Source organism: Scylla paramamosain, chromosome 48 (genome assembly GCF_035594125.1).
Source record: "Scylla paramamosain isolate STU-SP2022 chromosome 48, ASM3559412v1, whole genome shotgun sequence".
NCBI lineage: Eukaryota > Metazoa > Arthropoda > Malacostraca > Decapoda > Portunidae > Scylla > Scylla paramamosain.
The window spans coordinates 6,990,082-7,014,616 of NC_087198.1; the positions used below are offsets into that span (position 1 = coordinate 6,990,082).

Sequence of the window (24,535 nt, forward strand, 5' to 3'; positions counted from 1 at the left end):
CTTGCCCCGCGGACTGGAAGACATCTTATGTCACTCCCATCCCCAAAACTTCCAGTCCTCAGTCACTCAATGACCTCAGGCCAGTCTCTATCACCCCCATCCCTAGCCTTATTTGTGAAGATTTTGTATATGACTGGGCATACACCAAAATTTGTAACACCGTGGATATCAGACAATTCGGAAATATTAAAGCCACCTCCACCTCACATTACCTAACCAGCTTCCTTGAATTCATCCACAGCCACCTGGACAAGCGAAACACCTCTCTAGCTGTTGCTTTTGTCGACTTCAAAAAAGCCTTTGATCTAGTTGATCACACTGTTGTCATCAGCAAGGCAGTAAGGCTGGGTCTCCCTCCTAATCTGATAGCGTGGCTAGCCGACTTCCTCACAGGGAGACGTCAGGCCGTTCGCTATCAGGGCTCTGTCTTTAATTTCCAACAGCTGACATGTGGAGTCCCCCAGGGGACCAAGATGGGTCCTCTATGCTTCCTCCTCCTCATCAACGACGCCCTCACCGACACCCCCCATCGCTGGAAGTATGTGGACGACTGCACCGTGGGCGTCCCAGTTTCCAACAAGAACCCGGACTACTCGCCACTGCAAGCAATTCTGGAGCGACTGCAGACGTGGACAGAGGAGAGCAGGATGACCATCAACCACAGCAAAACTGTGGTGATGCATTTCTGTACCTCCTCTGTACCAGTGCCCCCTCCCCGGCTCACAGTGGGCCCTCACCCCCTCCAGGTGGTCCAATGTGCCAAGCTTCTCGGAGTCACGGTGGACGACCAGCTGACCTGGAAGCAGCATGTCGCCAGCACCGTGAGATCAGCTACCTACAGGCTGTACATGCTGCGCAGACTCAGGTCGCTGGGGACGCCGACAGATGAGTTAAGGGGGGTGTACCTCACCTTCATCCTCCCCAAACTCATGTACGCCTCCCCAGCGTGGTCCTCCTCCCTCACACACACTCAACAGCTACAGCTAGAGAGTGTGCAGAAAAGGGCGTGCAGGGTCATCCTTGGCCCTGCATACACCACCTATGAAGAAGCCCTGACCACCCTGAGTCTGTCCAGAATATCCACCAGGCACCGAGAGGCTCTGGAGAAGTTTGGGAAGGGACTACTGCATCATCCGCGTCTCAGAGACATGCTGCCGCCCGACGCGCCTCGCCCTGTCCGTGCCACCAGACACCACAACAAAATAACGCCCCTGAAGGCGCCGCGCACGGACCGGTACAGACTCAGTGCGATTCCCACCATGGTGCGAGCCATCAATCAATAGTATTTCCCTCCTAGATTAGTCTTACCGTTAGGATTAATGTTAAGTTTTTCCCCATCCCCTATGTACATTTTCAGTTTGTCAACTGCCTAAATAATAAACCGTTTATTATTATTATTATTATTATTACATACACACACACACACACACACACACACACACACACACACACACACACACACACACACACACACACACACACTGACACAGACACACACACACACTCAGACACACACACACACACACAGACACACACACACACACACACACACACACACTGACACACACACACACACACACACACACACACACACACACACACACACACACACACACACACACACACACACACACACACACACACACACACACACACACACACACACACACACACACACACTGACACACACACACACACTGACACACACACACACACACACACACACACACACACACACACACACACACACACACACACACACACACACAGTTTCCATGATAGTTATAACTTCTTTTTACCTCCTACAGCACCACCACCACCATCACCTACTCCTGCTCCCTCATTATCTTATCTTATCTACTAATCCATTTCACCCTGCTCTCCTCACTCTTGGTCTCCCCTGCAGGATTTGCCCTAATTAGAGTCAGGAAGGAGGAGAATAATAATTTGTTACAGTTGTCTTTCCCCCTTAGGATGATACAGGTTGTACTCACCAAGCTGATTAACCTGGCGCAAGTTGTCAAGTAATCTTACCTGTGTGTGAGTCATTCCACGTGTCTCTTCTCTCTCTCTCTCTCTCTCTCTCTCTCTCTCTCTCTCTCTCTCTCTCTCTCTCTCTCTCTCTCTCTCTCTCTCTCTCTCTCTCTCTCTCTCTCTCTCTCTCTCTCTCTCTCTCTCTCTCTCTCTCTCTCTCTCTCTCTCTCTCTCTCTCTCTCTCTCTCTCTCTCTCTCTCTCTCTCTCTCTCTCTCTCTCTCTCTCTCTCTCTCTCTCTCTCTCTCTCTCTCTCTCTCTCTCTCTCTCTCTCTCTCTCTCTCTCTCTCTCTCTCTCTCTCTCTCTCTCTCTCTCTCTCTCTCTCTCTCTCTCTCTCTCTCTCTCTCTCTCTCTCTCTCTCTCTCTCTCTCTCTCTCTCTCTCTCTCTCTCTCTCTCTCTCTCTCTCTCTCTCTCTCTCTCTCTCTCTCTCTCTCTCTCTCTCTCTCTCTCTCTCTTTTTTTTAAACAAATATTTACAGAAAGTCTTAAAATTCCACGTTGAGTGTGGAATTATTTAAAAAGCCTATGATAGTATTTTTACAGGAATAACACTATACATGCTTAACATAAAGATTATAATGTTAATACAATAAAATAATAAAAATTTAAAGCGCCAGTGGGGACAGGTGCGTGCTACGCCAGCTGTGGGCTGCCAGCTTCACCTGGTGCGTGGACATGTCCTGCACTTGGGGCGTGGCCGCCGTGAACATGTTCCACAGCCGCGAAGTCCTGGCTGTGTAGGTGCGCTGGTGTTGGCTAGAGCGAGATCGAGGCACCTTCACTAGCTCGTCGCTACTGGCTGCAGCTCTGGTGCACCTCTGTACTGTTTGTGGCAGCAGCCTCAGGGGGTCAAGGTGAGGGACCCTCTGCACCTGAGTTTTGTGGCACACCACTAGTGCCGACACGTCCCGGCGGTGCTCCAGTGACGTTACTGGTGGTGGGTGCTGTTGGTCCTCATCGGTGGCCACCAAGCGCAGGGCTCGCCGCTGCACAGCATCCAGTCTCTGCATGTGGGTGGCGGCACTCGACATCCAGGACAGGGCACCGTACTCCATACATGGGCGTATCTGTGCCCTGTATAGCGTGAGGATGCCCCGTGGGTCGAGGGTGTTCGCCATCCTACGCAGGGCAGAGACTCGGAGAGAGGTCTGGCGGGCGACGACACTGATGTGGTGATCGAAGCGTAGGCCGCGGTCCACAGACACACCCAGGATCTTGATATAATCCTGAAGTGGCAGGCTCTTGCCTCCAAAACGCAGCTGTCCTGAGACTGCGTGTGAAGCACCTGGGGACCGCGAGATGACCATCGCCTGCGTCTTTTCAGGAGCGAAGTTAACCTGCCACATCTTTTTCCACTGCTCCACCAGTCCGAGCTGCCTGTTCAGCTCAGTGACGGCACGCTGACTGTCGAGGCGGCAGTAGGAGCGGGAGAGTGTGCAGTCGTCGGCGTATGCTGCCACAGATGACCTGCCGGAGGAGGTCGTCGATGTATATGTTCCATAGGACTGGGCCCAAGACGGAGCCTTGTGGAACTGAGGCCCGGACAGGTGAAGGCCTTGATGACTGCCCGTTGACTACTACCTGAAGGGTCCTACCCTGGAGGTAATCTTCTACCAGCATTAACAGGTCACCTTGGACACCCTTGGCGCGAAGCTTTTCAATGAGCCCGGCGTGCCAGACCCTGTCAAAAGCCCCAGCAATGTCCAGGGCCACCACAAGGGTGTCCAGGCCTTCTTCCAGGGCGTCTTGCCAGTCCTTGGAGAGGATGAGGAGGAGGTATGCGGTGGATCTCTCTCTCTCTCTCTCTCTCTCTCTCTCTCTCTCTCTCTCTCTCTCTCTCTCTCTCTCTCTCTCTCTCTCTCTCTCTCTCTCTCTCTCTCTCTCTCTCTCTCTCTCTCTCTCTCATCATATACATTAATGATATAGATAAAGGAATTGTCTCCAGAATCTCTGAGTTTGCCGACGACACGAAGTTAGGATCAGACGTTTCGACTCCGGAGAAAGTAGAACAACTTCAGCTTGATCTCCATAAGCTGGGAGAGTTGTCAGACAAATGGCAGATGCCATTTAATGCAGCCAAGTGCAAGGTCATGCACATTGGGTACCGCAACCCCCAATATGAGTACGTTCTTAAGGGAAAGGCTCTGAAGAGCACTGACTTGGAGAAAGACTTGGGTGTAGTTATTACCAATGACCTCAAGTTCTCGAAGCAGTGTATAGCTGTAGAGAAGAAGGCTCAGAAACTTTTGTGCTACATAAAGAGACAGTTTGGATATTGTAAAAAAAAAAATAGTACTATCACTGTACAACTCTCTCGTCCGTCCACATTTGGAGTACGTAGTTCAGTTTTGGAGTCCTTCTTACCGTAAAAAACATCACAAGGACTGGAGAGAGTACAGGCCAGGGCGACCAAACTGATTCCTGAGCTTAGACACATGTGTTATACAGAGTGCCTGAAGGAGTTGAACCTCTTCTCACTGGAGACCAGAAGGCTTCGTGGTCAGCTCATAGAGGTATTTAAGATACTTCGAGGTTTTGACAACGTGGACTACAGGTGCTTGTTCCAGCTGAGTGAGGGGCGCACTCGTAACAATGGCTACAAACTTGAACTGAAGCGTTACAACAGAGATCTTTGTGGGAACTTCTTTTCCTACAAAATCTGCAGTCGTTTGAATGCGCTTCCCTCAGATGTCGTCAATAGTGACTCTGTAGAGCAGTTCAAGACAAGACTCGACGAGGTGCTGCCTACGTAGACTCGATGTCGCCTGGACATGTGCTTCTAACTTAGCTTGAGTCTCTTTCAGTACTCCCTGTATGGGTCATAAGGCCTTCTGGAGTACTTCTCTTCCTTGTAACTCCTTGTAACTTGTAACACACACACACACACACACACACACACACACACACACACTCTCTCTCTCTCTCTCTCTCTCTCTCTCTCTCTCTCTCTCTCTCTCTCCCTCTCTCTCTCTCTCTCTCTCTCTCTCTCTCTCTCTCTCTCTCTCTCTCTCTCTCTCTCTCTCTCTTTCAAGTGCGTGTAAGAAAGAGGACAAAAGAGAGGAAGCGATTGAAGTAAAAAGTAAGAATTACTTCTCTTTCATACCAGAGAGGCTGTGATGGAGAAGGGAAAGGGGAGGGAAGGAGGGAAGAGGAGAAGAGAAAGGGGAGGGAAGGAGGGAAGGGGGGAGGGATTGAGGGAAGGAAGGTAGGAAGGGAGTAAGACTGACACGCTGGCTTCTTTTTACGCTCCTTTCTGAAAGCCAACGATGTATAATCTCCTCCTCCTCCTCCTCCTCCTGCTTCTCTTTGTTTGCTTCTTCATCTCCCTGATGCTTGTTTTGTTGTTGTTTTTGTTGTATTTCCTTTTCGCTTCCTGCTCCTCCTCCTCCTCCTATGTGAAAACAAAAAGGGTTTTCACATCAACGATTGGTCCACTAATAACAGAAAATGGCACAAAAATAGAAAACGAAACAGACATGGCGAACACCCTGAACGAGTACTTTTCAACAGTCTTCACGACTGAGGATGTTCAGGGCAGTCTGCCGACCCCCTCGACTCAGTCAAGAGGCACCACGCTGCCGGACTTCACCATCACAGAAAGTGAAATCCTCTGAGTCACGAAGAGCATGAACGTAAACAAAACACCCGGGCCAGACAAGATATCACCCAGGCTTCTTAAAGAAGCAAGAAATGAGCTCGTGAAACGCTTACAATTTTATTCAATAAAACTTTACTAGCGGGTAAAGTTCCCCACGAATGGAAACTAGCAAATGTCACGCTAGTCTTTAAATAAAATAAATAAATCTCTCCCCGCCAATTACAGGCCGATCAGTCTCACTTCAGTATTGTGAAAGCTGATGGAAACAATAATCAGAGATAGAAATGTTAAATATTTAGAAGAAAACAAAATCATAAAGGATTCGCAACACTGTTTCAGAACCAAACGTTCCTGCTTAATGAACTTACTATTAACTCGCATGACGAGACAAAAGCTGTTGATATTATCTACCTTGATTTCCAGAAAGCTTTCGACACTGTTCTCCTTAAGAGACTCACCAGTGAAGTAAAAGCTCACGGCATTGCCGGAAACACCCTGAAATGGCCGAGAGACTGGCTCTCTGACAGAAAACAGCGTGTTGTGATAAATGGAAAAGAGTCAGAGAGGCAAAAGATAAACAGCGGTGTTCCTCAAGGCTCAGTATTAGGACCAGTACTCTTTATAATGTACATTAATGATATTGATGAAGGGATAAATTGCAAAATAAGTACATTTGCAGACGACACCAAGATAACAAATAGAGTAACGTCTGTGTCACAATGGCAGGAACTCCAGTGTGACCTAAATAGACTAACAAGCTGGGCAGAAAATGGCGGATGAGATTCAATATAGAAAAGTGTACAATTCTACATATCCGAAGCAACAATGTTCAGGCGAGATATGTAATGAATAACATGCCACTGTCAAGCATCGATAAAGAAAAAGATCTTGGTGTCGTTGTGTCAAACGACCTAAAGCAAAGTTAACACTGCATAGTAACAGTTAAGACGGCAAATAAATTAGTAGGGTTCATTGGAAGAACCTTTGAATTTAAATGAGAAAAGGTTATACTTGCCTTATATAACTCACTGGTGCGCCCTCATCTAGAATACTGTGAAGAACATAAGAACATAAGAAATAAGGGAAGCTGCAAGAAGCGACCAGGCTTACACGTGGCAGTCCCTGTATGAAATATACCTACCTATTTCCATCTATTATCCCCATCCATAAACTTGTACAGTACTGTGTACAGTACTGGTCACCATATTACAAAAAAGACATTGAAAAAACTAGAAAAGATACAGCGCAGTCACAAAGATGATTCCAAGAATTCGCAATAAGCCATATGAGGAACTACTGCAAGAACTAAACCTATTTAGCTTAACAAAGCGTAGGATAAGAGGAGACCTAATTGAAGTGTTCAAAAATTTTCAAAGGATATAATAACATTGATGCACATAAATATTTCACCATTGATCATTCTAAACTAACAAGAAATAATGGATTCAAGATTATACTCAAACGTTTTAAATATCACGAGGCCAAACATTTTTTGTTTAAGCTTGGCTTGGCTTGGCTTGGCTTAGCTTGTTGCAGTTACAAATCCACTGTTCAGTCATTTATGCTTATGTTCTCCACGTTCTTGTCATGCAAAATTCAGTCATACATTTAAACTCATGTCATTCACGCTTCGTTATTTCACATTGCAGTCATAGATAGATAGATATAGATAGATAGATAGTCACAATCCTGCCAGTCACATTCCAGTCACACACTCACAGTCACTCCTACACCCACGCTCCAGTCGTACATAGTCACTCTTAGTCCAGTCATGCTCCCACACTCCAGGCATCCCTCACGTTCCAGCCAGCAGTACATTGACACCCAGACCTGCACCATTCCAGCAATCCTTCGTTCTTCAGGTGTTTGTGATCCATCATACCCCTCCCACGATCCCTCCTCCCTTCACTTCCTCTCTCACCGCCCTCCTTCCTTGTCCCTTCCTACCTCATTGTTCTCTTCCCTCACTACCTCTCCTTCACTGGTCCTCCTTCCTTCTCTGTCCCTCCTTCCATCACTTCCCTTCTTCCCTGACTCTCCTCTCTCACTACCCCTCCTTTCATGTCCCTCCTTCACTGGCCAGCCTTCTCTCATTGTCCCTCCTTCCTGCATTACTTCTCCTTCCTTTACTGTTCATCCTTCCTTCATTATTTCTCCTTCTTTCACTGTTCCTCACGTCACTGTTCCTTGGCTCTCCTTTCCTCACTAGCTTTCTTTCCTTCATTAATCTTCCTTCTGCGTTGTCGTGCTTCTACGTTGCACACTCTTGCTGCCTCCCTAAACTATAAGACTGGCTTTCGTGGGTTCAAGGGAACGCATTATTTATTTATTTATTTATTTATTTATTTTTTATTTATTTTTTTGTGTTATTTACATTTATTTACACTTAGATGATCATATATGACTTCCGACAGCAAGGAGAAACTACGAAAATGGTTTCATCTCTCTTCAAATAAATTCCATTAAACATCTGGAACACTTCACATTACACTTCCGATTCAAATCACTTCACATATTTAATACTCAATGATAAATCTCATCCTACACAAACCTCGCAGGTAATATTCATTGAGGAACACATCCTACACCACCCAATCCCTCTCTGTCAATATATAACACCCACATTTTACTGTGACTGCATTACAACTGTGTGGCTCTACTTACTGGTACTGCGACAGGCGGCTTGCCCATCCTGACCCTCTCTGGTCTGACAGCTGTGTCTAGCTTGTCCCTCTCTCTGTTTCTGTCTATTCCCGTCTCCTACACCTTGTAATATACGCGTGATGTTAGAGCGACCTTTTGCCCCAACAAGGCTTCCGTTGCTATAACATTTATTTTCCACTACTTCGATCATTCGCGGCATTTTCCTGTAACTTTCAATAAGGTTAATTTTCGAGTAAATATATTTATTTTCTCATACTTTGGTCATATGGTTCAATTTCATATACTTTCCGCAAGATCCATTTTCAAGTAACTATATTTATCTTCCCCGTACTTCGATCACACAGTTTATTTTTCCTTAACTTTCAATAAGATTCATTCTCGAGTTACTTTGGTAACCGCATCTTCTAATCAGGAACAAGGAGGCGGCGGTTCCTGTGGTGTGCCGGCTGTCCGTGTTGTCCATGTCACCTGTTTCCGGTGACCTCTGCTTCCCTCGTATACTAATTCAGTGATGGCCACCTGAGTACCTCTTCTTGTAATGTTGTGCTAATCTCCGGCTCTGTTAGTGTTGTGATGACTCACCGCATCTTGTTGTTCTCCTCGGTGGTCACGTCTCGTCTCTTATCTGTCAGGGTGGTGATAGCTTCTTGATACCTGCTGTCGTTTTTATCATCTTCTTCCCTCATTTATTCTTTCTACTTCTCGTTTCCCTTTTTCATTTCTTAATTTTTGTTTCATTCTTGTTTCTTGTTACATGTTTCATTTCTTGTTGTTTGCTGGGTTACAACAACGTCCCTATTCTTCCTCCACGCCCCTCTCCTTCCTTCACTGCCTCTACTTCCCCTGGCTCTCCTTCCTTCACTGCTCCTCTTTCACCGCCCCTCTTCCCTCACTTGCCTTTCTTCCATCATTATTCCTCCTTCCCTTCCCTGCCCTTCCTTCCTTCCCTGCCTTGCCCTGCTCATCCATTCCCCTGTCCCCTTCCTTCACCACCCTCCAGCCTCCCCCATCCTCGCCACTCTCGGACCTTGTTTATTTAGTCTCTCTCTCTCTCTCTCTCTCTCTCTCTCTCTCTCTCTTGTCTATTCAAGTCTTGTCTGTTTTTTTTTTTGGTTTAACTCTCTCATTACTTATGGCATCGTTTTCCTTCCTCTTTCTTTTTTCCTTCCTTTTTGTATTTATTTGATTTCCTTTCTTCGTTTTCTACCTTTCCGTTATTTCATTTTTTTTTATCCTTCCTGCCTTCCTTTCTTTCATTTGATTTCTCTCCTTTTCTTATCCGTTTCTTCCTTTCCCTCTCCTTTTGTTCATACCTTCCTTTCTTCTTTTTTTCTCTGTTTTACTTTTATTTATTTATTTATTTCATTTTATTAATTAATTACTTTTTTTTGGTGGGGAAGGCTTTGCTTTTATTTATTCCTTTCTTTTCTCCTACGTTCCTTCCTTCCCTCCTTTCTGCCTCCCTTCCTCCCTCCCTCTCACTTTCCCTCCCTCTCTCCCCGTGCCTGCATCCTTGCATTTTCCCGCCTACATCCACTTTACAAGATTGCTCAGTGTACTTTATCACAGACAGCCTCGGAAGAACCAAAATGCAAGTTAGATATGTTTGTTCTTCATTTGTATTTCTTTGTGAGTGATCTAAACTCCGTGCTCTTATCTATTACTGTTTGTTCATGTGTGAGCGATTTCAACCTCCGGTCCTTATCTTTTACTTCTTGTTTTTTCCTTTGTATCCCTCCGAGTGACCATGTCTATTGGTGTTCCTTCTTACTTGGTGTTCCTGCAGGAGTGACCTATCCCTCGCCTCTCTCTTCCTCAGCTGTGACACAAGGAGCAGCTTTCTCAGCGACGGGGAGCGGTGGACGGCGGATGAATACTTTGTCTCCCGCGCCTTCTTCTGCATCATGTCCGACCCTCTGACCCTGGTGGTGGGCGACGTGCGTCAGAGGAGTTGAAAATGTATGGGACTCGCTGCTGTGCCCTGCGTGTAGCTGTGAGGTGAAGTACAGACGGCTGCATTGTCTCAGCCTCGGAGGTGCCACTTGTTCAAATTACGAATGGTTTAATGCTATTTTTTGCAGGCTGTGGAATATTGCAGTATCTTATAACAAGACAAATGATATAAAAAAGCATGTAATTTACCGATAAGCATTACACGACAACATTATTGCGGTGATAAAAAGTACTCCTGTAAAATGCTACGTGGCATCATCTCTCAGCTGTTTTCAAGGTCGCAAGGGCAGGCTACCCACCCGCCCTCCTCCCTCGCTTTGATGATGCCGCGTAGCATTTTACAGAAGTACTTTTAATCACCGCAATAATGTTGTCCTGTAATGCTTATCGGTAAATTACATGCTTTGTAATCCCATTTGTCTTGTTATAAGATAATGTAATATTAAACCATTCGTAATATGACTAAGTGGCACCTCCGAGGCTGCGACAATACAACCGTGTGTCCGTCATGTCACAGAGCACACCCGCGAGTCCCGTACATTTTCAAATCCTCTGACGGGTAAACAAAGCCTTAAAATGCATATGTGCATAGAACATTTTATACTTAGAATTAAACGTTCTTTCACCTCTTTCAGTATTTACAGGAACTCGCGTTACACCCTGTATAGGAAATTGCAAGGTGGCGAACAAGTTGTCTCAGTATATCAACCACGGGAACAATAGACACCTGTAACCGCTTCACTCAGGGCGTCCATTCCCTTATGCTTTCGGATCCAATACCTTACATTCTTCAGTTAAAAAAACTCATTACCTTACACACACACACACACACACACACACACACACACACACACCTTTCCTCAAACTCATTCATATTTCATATTTTTTTCCCCACAATGCATTTTTAATCTTTCCTGTTTATTAATTAAGCTCCTTTGCGCACCTTATGAATTAATTCAAGCGTTTCATTATAAGTTACAGGAGAGAAGCAAGTGATACTTCTTAATGGTTCGGTTTCATTTGGAAGGGAAGGAATAGGAGGTAGAAAAGGGTTATTGTGATAGATAAGGTAAAAAGAAAGGGTTATATATATATATATATATATATATATATATATATATATATATATATATATATATATATATATATATATATATATATATATATATATATATATATTTTTTTTTTTTTTTTTTTTTTTTATTAAAAGTGTTAACTTACCTATGAAAAGAGTGTTTGTGTGTGTGTGTGTAATAATAATGTTTCTCTCTCTCTCTCTCTCTCAACGAAAGATAAGAGCGAGAGAAAACAAAGACAAAACTGTTGTAAGGAGAGAGAGAGAGAGAGAGAGAGAGAGAGAGAGAGAGAGAGAGAGAGAGAGAGAGAGAGAGAGAGAGAGAGAGATTTAGGAAGACCACAAATTTCTCTCTCTCTCTTTCACTCAATGTTAAAGCTTCATTATCTTTCTTCACCGTAGTGTTTAAAAATATACGACTATGTTGGTTTGTGTGTTAGCGTTCAGATTAATTTGCTTTATTTAGTCTTCATTTATTTATTTATTTTGTGTTGGTGTATATATATTTTTTTTTCAGTGTTAATTGATGAGATTATTTCTTTATAGTGTGTTTTATTTAGTCAGTTTTTGTTGTAAGTAAATTCAAAGTTGAGCATTTTGACTCACCTTTGACTCACCACACTCACCAAGTTGTGTCCTGTATTTTTGTGTAAGCCTCATATTTTTGAGTCAAGCATCTAATATATATTCTTCACTTGTACACACACATTGAGCCTCACTACATTCACGCAGGCTGGAAGAAAATTTAGCTTGTCGATTTCGGTTCCATTCCTTGTTGTAGACACTACAAGATTCTAACATTTGTGTGTGTGTGTGTGTGTGTGTGAAGGAGACAATTGTTGGTGAGGGGCTGTGGAGAGTCACTGTGGGTTTGTAAACATACTGTGGGGGACATACTGTGGAGAGAGAGAGAGAGAGAGAGAGAGAGAGAGAGAGAGAGAGAGAGAGAGAGAGAGAGAGAGAGAGAGGTGTTATTCACTGTTCCTCATCGCAGGAGAAGTATTGTTCATAGTTGTTCATTGCAGGTGAGGGAAGACACAGTATGTTGAGGGAAGGTAGCTGCAGGAGTGAACAGCTGCACCAGTGACAGCAGCAACAGAGCCCCACGACTGCTGCTGCTCCTCTCCTCCCAGCACAGCAGCACACAGGACACATATCCATCATCTTTAAATCCCAGACACTCGTGCCTTGGTAATCTCACTGCAGCAAACCCTACATTGCTCAGGTCAATTTCCAGCTAGAGTCATGATATCTGCAGTTATTTTTCAAGATAAAGAAGGTTCAAAATATCCCCCCCAAAAAAGTTATTTTTAGAGTTGAAAATCCACTCGAATTTTCTGCCTGAAGCTCTCGTTTAAAAATGACTCCCTCTTGGATCTTGTGTCCGACTCCAACTGTGTCCTTCAAGTGAACGGGTCTTCAGTTTGTAGTGAGACTTCCAAGCCGACCAGACCTGTGAAGGTGAGCAGTCAGTCAGATGATGAGAGTAGACAACATCAGCAACATAATGAGAGAAACAGTCACAATAATAGAGATAACATGAAGGCACTCAAGTATTAATGAGAAAACAAGACAGAATAATGAGAAAAGTAAAATGATGAGAGACACAATAAGACCAGTCTACAAATAATAGTGAATTTACTGTAGCAAGGGTCTGCTGTACTACTTAATGACCATTCAAGTCTACTTGTTAAAGATATGTTTACATTTTGAACTGTCATTTTCTTGTACTATGATACATTTTTAACTATTTTCTTACACCTGCCTTATAATTAACATTGAGTAGAGTCTCACTAATACAACTTGAATATTATTACTCAGCCGGCAGTCTTTGCCATGGTGGAGTGTGACACTCTGAATCAGTACTGACATTTTATCATTTACATTTTATTACTTTGATTACTCAACAAAATACTGCATTGTTTTTCGTAACCTGCTGACTGGTGAAGGGACAGTGTGTGCTCCTGAACACTTGGTTCTTGCCACGTGCCACAGCACTCTGACAGCTTCCAGTGGGCCTGTCTGAGATAATGCACCACACAAAATTAGGAATAGGAATAATTATTTCACTAAAACTTTCATTATCTGCAATAAAAACTTGGAATGAGTTATGCACTTTGTGAATTTAGGAATCTGGAAGAATGATTGCAGTTATTTAACTACCTGCACTAAAGAGTTTGTATTAGTTATGGCGGTGTTGACAACAAGTATAAACACTCTGAGAGGCGTGACCTCCGCCGCACTGCTTCATCAGCCTTCAAGTCCCGGCAGTGAAACGGTTCGTGTGAGGAAGACTGTTTCTGGTGCTACAGGTGAAAACTGTTACTACTAGTGTGTACATATCTGTGGAAACCAAAGGATGTTTTCAATCGTACCAAACGTTATAGTCATGGAGATATCTCTCTTCCTGCACACAAAACAACTACCAGCACCTAATTATTACACACATACTCCTACACCAGCCTCGGAGACCCCATCTGGTGAGCGGACCACAATTGTCCCCGGGTCAGACTGCTCTTCTGGTAACGACCCTAAATGTCTTGATACCCCTCTCAGTTTTTCTTCATAAACTTCTGCAACATTCGCGTTTAATCTGTAGAACACTGCCTCTCCTCTATTAAGCTTCATCATCCTTTCGTCACTGAAACTCAGATGTCTGAGGCAACTGACAGTAGCCCCTTTTCTGTTCCCTCCTACTTTCTCTATCCTCATTTTCGATCCAAAGCTGGATGCTGTGTTCATGTGCGCAATGACTTAACCTGCTTTCCACTCTCTTGAATCTTCCGAGTTTTCCACCACCTGGGTACGACAACAGAGTCACTCTCAAACTAAATTTATCTGTGCTGTATACCTCTCAAATAACTCCTCTGACTATGAAAAATTTTTTGACTACTTAACTTCCAAAGTGGAGCACATTGACTCTCTTCCCTTTTGTAGAGACTTCAAATCTTGGAGACTGACTTCAGTGTTCACCACCAGCTTTGGCTTTCCTCTCCCTTCACTGACCAATCCTGGTGAACTAGCCTTAGACTTTGCTATTCTCCACGACCTAAAGCAATTGGTGCAACACCTTACTCGTATTCCTGACCGTCTTGAAGATAGGCCCAACATTCTTGATTTTTTCCTGACCTCTAATCCTTCTGCTTATGCTGTCACCCTTTCTTCTCCGTTGGGCTCCTCCGATCACAATCTCATATCTGTATCTTGTCCTATCGCTCCAATCCCTCCTCATGATCCCCCTAAAGGAAGGTGCCACTGGCGTTTTGCCTGTGCTAGTTGGGGGAACATGAGGAGGTATTTTGCTGATTTTCCTTGGAAAATGACTACTGCTTCCGTGTCAGAGACCCGTCTTTGTGGGCTGAGCGCATAACAGAGGTGATAGTGTCTGGCATGGAGGCGTACATTCCTCACTCTTTTTCTCGACCTAAACCTTCCAAAGTTAAACTTGGTTTAACATAGCTTGTTCTCGTGCTATACATGATAGAGAGGTGGCCCACCAAAGGTGCTTAAGCCTTCTTCCATCACCAGAATCTAATGCACTTTACATTTCTGCCATGCCAAGTCTGTTCTCCAACTAGCCAAATAAAAACTCCTTCATTAACAGAAAGTGTCAAAACCTTTCAAGATCTAACTTCCCCTCGTGACCTCTGGCACTTAGCCAAAAACATCTATAATAACTTTGCTTCTCCTCCTTTCCTTTTTTTATTTCAACCAGATGGCACCACTGCTATCACATCTATCTCTAAACCTGAACTCTTCGCTCAAACCTTTGCTAAAAACTCTAAACTTGGAAGATTCAAGGTTTGTTCCTCCCTCTCCTCCACTAGCGTAGACATGACAAAGGTGACTGTCAGTACACAATGGACATGACACACTGAGGCAACTGGAACAGCTTTGGCTATAAATGTTATAGCAATACTCTGCCACTTTGTTGACAAGTGACAATACAACCTCTCGTTCCTCAGAATGTTCTTTTCACGTAACAGCTTCAAACCAAATCCTGAACCAACATGAACCACCTCTGCTATCAAGTAGTCAGCACTGTGAAGGGTTGTACAGTTCCTTACCTCACTAAATAATACTTCTTTCTTATCCAATCTGTCTGTCTGTGTGTCTGTCTGCTGCCATGGCTTGACCTGCTCTTCTTTCATCTGTAGCTTCCATTCTGTCTGCCGTCTCCCTGCATCCTCTTGTCCACCACACCATCGTCTCTTGTGTGTGTGCTGCCACTTCTGTCTAGAAAAATAAAACTGTTTTCTTCCAAACCTTGAACAAGTACAACGTGAACCACCTGTGGTCTAATCTTTCTCCAGCATTTCTTCATTTTTCATCACTTAGTGTAGAGTTTATTTTTGCTTGACGTTATTTGTGTTGGAAAGACATTGCCATTATATAGTGGTAGACACTCTAGGAAATAAGGAATTAGCAATACTAATACATGCTTAAACACCACTCACCAGTGTGGAAGGCTTGTCAGGGAGTGGCTGTAGTGGCTTCACTTGAACCACGACCATGTTCTCCTCAACCCTTGGAAAGATAACAATTTATCTGAAATGGAGATACAAAGATATTGAGAAAAATTTAAGTGAGAGACGCTGCAAAGTGTAGCTGACAGTGTGCGCGTCGTCATCAAGAAGAGGGGCTCTGCAAAGAAATAGTAAGACACTCGTGAAGGCTACCATCTTTTCTCAAGGGAAGTGTGTGTCGTGTGTCTTAACAACGTCAGGCGCGCAAACAGGTTTTGCATCAAGGGTGTCGTTGTACGATCCGGATATGATTTTTTTTTAATTTTTTTTATTTTCTACATTTTTTCCCATTTTTTATATATGTAACGTTTTGATAAAAAAAAAAAAAAAAAAATATATATATATATATATATATATATATATATATATATATATATATATATATATATATATATATATATCCCCTTATGTAATGAGGTCTTCTGTTATGAGATTTCACGGTTTCGCCCGCTGCGAGACATGACTTTTTTTTTTTTTTTCTTTCTGTCGTACCCGTTCTTCCTCAGTCTCCTATGAATATCTAGGGTTCTTTTGTTGCGTACAACATTAGAAAGTACGTAATTTTAGGTCTAACTATTTTTTTCAAATTTATATACGAAAAATAAGATAAATATTTTTCCGTAAATCTATGAAATAGTCAATGTGTCTGCATTAGATATCTTTTGCATTAGTATTTTATTTATTTCAAACAGTTAAACGCTGGTTTTGATCTAAAAGTCGAAATATAACAAAAATTGTTTTCACCCGCCTTCCCCCCTCACCCCCGGATAATTAAGGGTGAAATCATGAATTACTTTAGGCCTATGTACAAAACCAATCGGAGTAACTAAATTAATCTATATCTGTTTTTCAACATATTGTGATGTATATATCATGTGAATTTCAAGTCCTTAGCTGCAATACGTGAATTATAGTCACCCCTTAAACTTTGACATAACTTAAAATGGCGGATTTTGGCATATAAAAATGACCTCCGTTGTTATTGGTGTTACACACAGATGGGCCATTGTGGCTTATCAAGCTGTGAGAAGCGGACAAAGTCTGCTGTCGTCATTTTTGTTTGTAACTGATTTTGATTTCTGACAAATATTTGAAAGTAAATATTTGACACTCAGTTTTTTTTTTACTTTTTCATCGAAAAAAAAAAATCTTATCGTACAAAAAAAAAAAAAAAAGATAGACATTCTTCTTGCAACCTTCCTGATCAAAATATTTTTTAAATGAATTGGTCAATAAATGAGGGAGGAGAGGCGAGTTGAACACACGGCAATTTAACATGGGATTAGCGATCCTTCAACCCCCTCAAGTGGATGAATAAAGGTGATTAGTTACTTTGATGTGTAAAGACTAATTTGTAAAGATGAGAATAAATGAGAATAAATTATTTCTATGATCTTGTGTCCAGCCAATGTTTGTAGGTTTAAGGTGAAACCAAGAGTTGAGGTGACATTAGTATTGTCAAGTGTCTTTGTAAGGTACTCACACCAAAGTTTTCATTTGCTTCAATCAATAAAGGTCTGGTGATAACAACAAGGCACTGCATCCTGTGCACTCTACCCTGTGCACGCCTTCCTTTCACTCTGGAATGCACACCTTTATATATTGTGCTGCATTCACACTCACATATTTCAATACAAATAAATAAAATTAATAACAATCACAACAAAAAACAAAAGCGACCAATAAAAAAAAAAAAAAAAACAACAAACAGGTGTGAAGAACTCTTCTCCGTTAACCTCCAAGATAACCTCAGAACTAGTAGTCTTCACGAAAAAAAAAAAAAATAAATAAAATAAATAAAGATAAACACTATCACTCTCACGTAGAGCACAGCGTTACACCACAAAAAAAAAAAATGCAGCAGACCGAGGAGGGTTCCTATGTACAGCAAGTGACCCCTAAACAAACTAGCTAGCTAACCACAACCAAGGACCCCGGAAGTGCTTATCTGGGTTCTTGTGGCTGGATGGTGTCCGGGTAGCAGTCTGGGGCAGGTGAGGTGGATGGCTGAGTGTAGGCGACCACGTGGCTATGTCTGGCGTCCTCCACGACCTTGTGGAGCTGTATGGGGTCACCTCGCCACTTCCGGGATGACCTGGGATAGTTATCTCGTCACCTACAACCCACTTCTGGTTCTTCATCACCGTTGTTAGAGGTAGTTCATGGGTCACCTGCAATAGTAGTAGTAGTAGTAGTAGTAGTAGCAGTAAAAGTAGTAGTAGTACTGGTGGTAGTGGTGGTAGTAGTAGTAGTAGCAGTGGTAGTGGTAGTAGTAGTGGTGGTGGTGGTGGTGGTTGTTGTTGTTGTGGTGGTGGTGGTGGTGGTGGTGGTGGTGGCGGTGGTTGTGGTGGTGTTGGTGGTGTTGGTTGTGGTGCTGGTAGTAGTAGTGGTAGTGGTGATGGTGGTAGTAGCAGTGGTAGTGGTAGTAGTGGTGGTGGTGGCGGTGGTAGTAGTGGTGACGGTGGTAGTAGTAGTGGTGGTGGTGGTGGTAGTGTCGGTGGTAGTAGTGGAGGCGGTGGTAGTAGTGGTGGTTGTGGCGGTGGTAGTAGTGGTGGTGGTGGTATTCGTGGTGGTGGTGGTGGTGGTGGTAGTAGTAGTAGTAGTAGTAGTAGTAGTGGTGGTGGTGGTGGTGGTGGTGGTGGTGATAGTAGTAGTAGTAGTAGTAGTAGTAGTAGTAGTAGTAGTAGTAGTAGTAGTGGTGGTGGTGGTGGTGGTGGTGGTGGTGGTGGTAGTAGATGTGTTAGTAGTAGTAGTAGTAGTAGTAGTAGTTGTTGTAGTAGTAGTAGTTGTTGTAGTAGTAGTAGTAGAAGTAGTAGTAGTGGTACGAGTAGTAGTAGTACGATTAGTAGTAGTAGTAGTACGATTAGTAGTAGTAGTACGAGTAGTAGTAGTAGTAGTAGTAGTAGTAGTAGTAGTAGTAGTAGTAGTAGTAGTAGTAGTAGTAGTAGTAGTAGTAGTAGTAGTAGTAGTAGATTAAACAAAATAGAAAAAAAAAGAAACCGACAGACAAACCGGGAGAGAGAGAGGGAGGGAGGGGGACTATTGTAGCCCCCTCCCTCTCTTTCTCTCTCTCTCTGGGAGGTAAGAGAACACCGTTTTCTTGTTGAATTGCAAGTCACTCTAGAAGAGAGGGAAAAAGATGCAGAGGGCGCTGTCAAATCTTTAGTGTGAATGAAGGACGGACAAGTGCAGCTTGAGAAGGTAGGAGAGTGAAGAGTGTATGTGATCAGTGTGATGGGAAGGTACTTGGATGCCTCCCATGTTTTGAAAGAAAGCACTCTCTCCATCAATAGCGACCTTCACACATTTGCTGCAATCATTCCTTGAGTCACTGTTTTCACTACACAAGGAATGAAGAAGCTGTTTATATGAATGTTGAAGGATAAAGCCTTTTCTTTGTGCAGCTGCAAACAGGACACAGGCTTTCATTTGTTACAGGAAAAGTTCTCCTTTGTGCAAGAAATGATAGTAATGATTTCAATAAGAGTAGGTAAAAATGTTAGGTTGTTTTGCAATCACAGATTTGCTTTATAATAAAACAATATATAGATGACAGTTGTTAAGGATGCTACATCTGTATGTTGAGCCGTGACTGAGACAAGTTTTATTATTAACATTTAGAGTTCCACCTTTGTATTTTGACCAGTTACAATGTCACTTCACAAAAGATACTCTTTCATTTTTTTTACCATTATTATATTTGCCTCATTAAAAATTATGATAATTAATAATCAACATTTGTTTAAAATATTTGCGTTTCATTTTTGCCCGTTATTTAATGGAATTCATTTTTAAAAAAAAAAAGGAAGAAAAGTGATAAATGTTGGGCCAGTGGTACACACGGCAACTTTGAATAGTCTGAAATGTAACGGCGGTGGTGCGTGTGGCGCCTGACGTGTTAAATATTGACTGATTTTACTTAATATAACACCATTTTTTTTTTATATAACTCTCTCCACCGTAGTCTTTCTAACGTCCGAAACCGTCACCTACCCACTCCCCTCTCACTCTCTCACTCCCTCCCAATGTCCCTAGAAGTTACAACCTTCATTTCTCTCCACCCTAATCTTTCTCCAGTTCAAATCCGTCACCTACCTACTCCCCTCTCACTCTCACTCTCACCTTGGCCTCGTACAGGTCGTCCACTTAGGGCGTAATGTTCTTGAGTTGTTCTTCACAGTCCTCTCAAGTTCTCTCAGTGAGACTTTGAGTTTTGCTTCATATTCTACTTGTAACTTCCTATCAAGCTCACCTATCTCCAGGTGTTTGCGCTTCTTCGTTTCTGTCACCTACTGCTCCAACACTTGCAGTGGTAGGAGTAGTAGTAGTAGTAGTGGTAGTAGTGGTAGAGGGTGGGTGCAGCATAATTGCTGGCTCACAAAAACACAAAATTATCTCATCGTTTCATTACACTTTCTTATTCGTTTTTGTTTCAGCGGTGCATTTTTACCGCAGATTTTCTTTTCATCTGTATTTTCTTGCTTTTCTCTCACTTTCCATTTGTTTTGTTTAACTTGCTTTCTCCTTCGTCTTACTCTGGCCACCATTCTCTCTCTCTCTCTCTCTCTCTCTCTCTCTCTCTCTCTCTCTCTCTCTCTCTCTCTCTCTCTCTCTCTCTCTCTCTTTCTCTCTCTCTCAGTAGAGAAAGGTAAAGGGATTTTTTTTTTTTTAATGTGTGTGTGTGTGTGTGTGTGTGTGTGTGTGTGTGTGTGTGTGTGTGTGTGTGTGTGTCGGGGTACATGGTCTCAGTTTGTCAATGGAATGAATGGAATAAGTTTTCATGTCGGCTTGACGTGGAGGAAAATTGTGTTAACTTAATTATATATATATATATATATATATATATATATATATATATATATATATATATATATATATATATATATATATATATATATATATATATATATATATATATATATATATATATATATATATATATATATATATATATATATATATATATATATATATATATATATATATATAATAAAGTAAGCACAATTTTTGTCCACGTGAAAAATAAAATAAATGATAAACGACCCATTACAAAGCCTCATTACTTAAACTCAGAAATCACAATGGACAGAAATGGTCTTTACGACGCCAGTACTTCACTCAGGTATTAAACACCAGTGCCGCATCACTTTTCTCTCGCTTTCTTTTCTACACTAGCAGCGTGACGCCCTCCACGCCCCTGCAACCCACGCCAACCACTTCACAAACTTTAGAAAAACTGACTCAGAACACAACTGCACTCGTCTGCAGAGAGAGAGCGAGAGAGAGAGAGAGAGAGAGAGAGAGAGAGAGAGAGAGAGAGAGAGAGAGAGAGAGAGAGAGAGAGAGAGGGGGGGGATGTAGGGAAAAGAACCGTATGGGAAGGGATGAGGGAGGAATGGGGGTGAAAGTAGATGAGATGGTTGAGGGTGAGTGAATATCAGAGGGACAGGAGTGAGGAAGGAGAGGAAGAGTGAATGATGGAAGCATAAGAATAAAAGGATGAATGAGGGATGAGAGAGAGACTTGAGGAAACAATGGGAGTGAGTCAGGATGAATGGTTGAGAGAGGGAGGGAAGCAGTACGTGAAGGATGAGGCGGAGAGGATAGCCGGCTAAATCCAGAGAGAGAGAGAGAGAGAGAGAGAGAGAGAGAGAGAGAGAGAGAGAGAGAGAGAGAGAGAGAGAGAGGGGGGCGATGAATTGAGGGCAGGGAAAGAACGGGGGAGCGAAGGGTCAGCCAGAGATGTGCGCTTGGGATAGTGAAGGTGGTGGTAACAGGCAGCCCTCACAGCCCCTGCCACCACCACCACCACCAACCACCACCTTTCATCACCAATTGTTACCTTCAAGCTGCCATCGCATACGTCCTGCCTTCATTCCTTATTACGTTACAGGTATGACACCTGAATACTACTAATGGCGCCACCACCACCACCACCACACCTGTCCATAAAACCAATATTTCCCTTTCATGTATTTTGTCTACGTAATGAAACGGCGGAGGGAAGCATCACGTAGACAGACAGACACAGATTGCTCTCTCCACCAGTCCTCCATCAACTGACTGACTGACTGACTGACTGACTGTGTGACTGAAAGACGGACAGACAGACACAGATTGCTCTCTCCACCAGTCCTCCATCAACTGACTGACTGACTGACTGACTGTGTGATTGAAGGATGGACAGACAGACACATTGCTCTCTCCACCATTCCTCCATCAACCGACTGACTGACTGACTGAAAGACGGACAGACAGACAGGTGGTGTACTCATATTTATCTGCTTAGCTTCTCAACTTACTTAACTGCAGCCTCAGTCATATAACTTTCATCATCAGAGTCAGGAAAGTTAAAATATTGGTTCATTTGCTGTCAATCTCTCTCTCTCTCTCTCTCTCTCTCTCTCTCTCTCTCTCTCTCTCTCGCACACACACTAACGTCACATCACACAGGTCATTGTATAGATGAAATTGTTTATACACATATCCTAATAGAATTAGTTTTCTATTGTAAGTTTACATAAATAGTCCAATAATAGTATACAAAACCACAGATTACTACCTTTCATTACGTGTGGAGCTTCAATCTCAAATAAAAACCATTATACATTGACTCAAATAAGGCAACACTCACCTGGGACACGAGGAGCAGGGGAGGACAGGCAGGGAAAAGCGGGGAGAGGGTGGTGGGCAGGCTAGGAAGGGAGCGGGGAGGAAGGGAAGGGGAGAGAAGGCCTGAAACAGGGAGGTGAAACAAGCGAACGAGTGACTGCAATTTGCTGATTATAGGAGTACACACACACACACATTCTCTCTCTCTCTCTCTCTCTCTCTCTCTCTCTCTCTCTCTCTCTCATCCCTGATAATCGTATCACCGCCACCACCACCACTTCCACTCCGTCCGATAAACACCTTTTTACACCACCACCACCACCGCTTAGCCCGCTCCGACTACGATCACCGCCACCTATCACCTCCACCTCCACCACCACCACCATCGCAATCCTCAACCACACCCAACAACCACAACACCGTTGCGTCCGCTGCACCCACCACTGTCACACAACCACCACCATCCCCAACAACCACAACCACCTTTAACATAAGCCAGTCACGTTCACCATCACTAGCAACACCCTCTACAACCATTGCAACCATACCAAACACCACCACAACCACCACCTCAACCCAGTCACGTCCGCCATAGCCACCTCCACCTCCCCCTTCCACCATCCTACTCTCCACATCTCTCTTCCACTATCCACTCCTCCCTATCCACCACCAGGCCATACTCACATCCACCTCTCCCTCCACACCGCTGTCCACCACAGCATGGCCACCAGGGACAGACGCAACACTGCTTCACCGCCGTAACACAACCGGGGACTCGTCACGTCAGCGGGCGCAGGGCGAATGGCTGAGGAGACGGCGAGGAGAGAGTATCACGTGACTTGAATACTTGGCGCTGATTGGTGAAGGCTGTGCTGAGGTAATTGTCACTAAGAACGGAGCCACTCTCGCAATACTACTTGTAATGATACAAAATAATAGAATCACGGTTATTATTACCAGTAGAAGACACTTACCAATACACTGTGAGGCAAGAAGTAACGACAAATGAAGGATACGTGAGCTTTACGAAGAATACGAAAGAAAACGGAAAAATAGAACGCTCTGATTGGCAGACGTGAAGCAGACCACCACCACAGCTCTCGTATTTATTGAGGCTTATATAGACTTGAAATAGCGACTTGAGACTAATGAAATAACGTAATACATGTAGTGCGGGTGTTTTCATCAATGACAGACAGACTAATGCTACGAGATAAAAAAAAAAAGATACATTACAGTCACTGGGGGAATGTAGCAAGGCAGTCTTAGGTATCATGAATGCACTTATTTTTTCATGAAGCAAGGTTATGTGTCTGTATTCTGAAAGGCTTTGCTCTCTCACCAGACTATTTTCAAAGGCCACAGAAATAATTACCCGGGTTTTCAAGACTGGTTCTCCTGTTGATGCTGTAGAGACCTTACCAGTCTGTCACTAGAACCATAGAAACACTCTTAATACTCGTGTAATTTCAACTACAGCCTCTTGAAAGTAGTCAGGGTGCGGGCAGAAATGTTTCATGGCACTTTTGTTAGAAATACAGGCAGGGAATCTGCTTCATTAAGTAGGGAGCCGTCTTTACACACACACACACACACACACACACACACACACACTGTTATCTTTACGTGTTCACTGTCTATCTATTCACTTCTACTAACAGTTTCCGAGCTCCAAGCAATCACCAGCTATTACTAAAAAGAATAAAGTAAATAAAGAACTGTAGGGGAGGAGTCACTGTACACAAATGAGCGCCTATAAAGTAGCAGATGATGAAAAGAAAAATGATCCGACAGTGAAAGGATTAAGCATTTAGGAGGCGCAGGTGCGAGGCGTTTACTATATATAACACCTCGACTTTCCCATGACTCGGTAACAAAGAGGAGCAGTCAGGCGGGTGGGCTGAAGGCGGCCACAGCCACAGCTGACCACCTCGCCGCAGCCTCCGCCTCATTCCAGGTTAGACGAGTGTTGTCTGTCGCACTGTGTATCTTTTCGTGGTGGTGTCACGGGCGGCGGCGCAACAAGGGGATGATTCCCCGGCAGGTATTGGCCGCTATCGAGTTTTCACGGAGC

The 24,535-nt window shown here is 43.5% G+C and overlaps 1 long non-coding RNA gene across 5 annotated transcripts; it reads right to left on the reverse strand.

Annotated features, from left to right (window-relative positions):
- Positions 1 to 12,225: 12,225 nt before the first annotated feature.
- Positions 12,226 to 23,235, reverse strand: LOC135095161 (uncharacterized). Of its 5 annotated transcripts, XR_010264082.1 has the most exons (6): positions 23,146 to 23,235; positions 22,484 to 22,584; positions 15,781 to 15,871; positions 15,391 to 15,559; positions 13,257 to 13,345; positions 12,226 to 12,776 (listed from the first exon to the last, which is right to left on the reverse strand). It is a non-coding gene; the product is annotated as an uncharacterized LOC135095161 (long non-coding RNA). The 5 variants fall into 5 exon arrangements; XR_010264081.1 differs by lacking the exon at positions 23,146 to 23,235 and having other exon boundaries at positions 22,484 to 23,137; XR_010264080.1 differs by lacking the exons at positions 22,484 to 22,584; positions 23,146 to 23,235 and having other exon boundaries at positions 13,257 to 13,341; positions 15,781 to 16,157.
- Between the last annotated feature and the right edge of the window lie 1,300 nt (positions 23,236 to 24,535).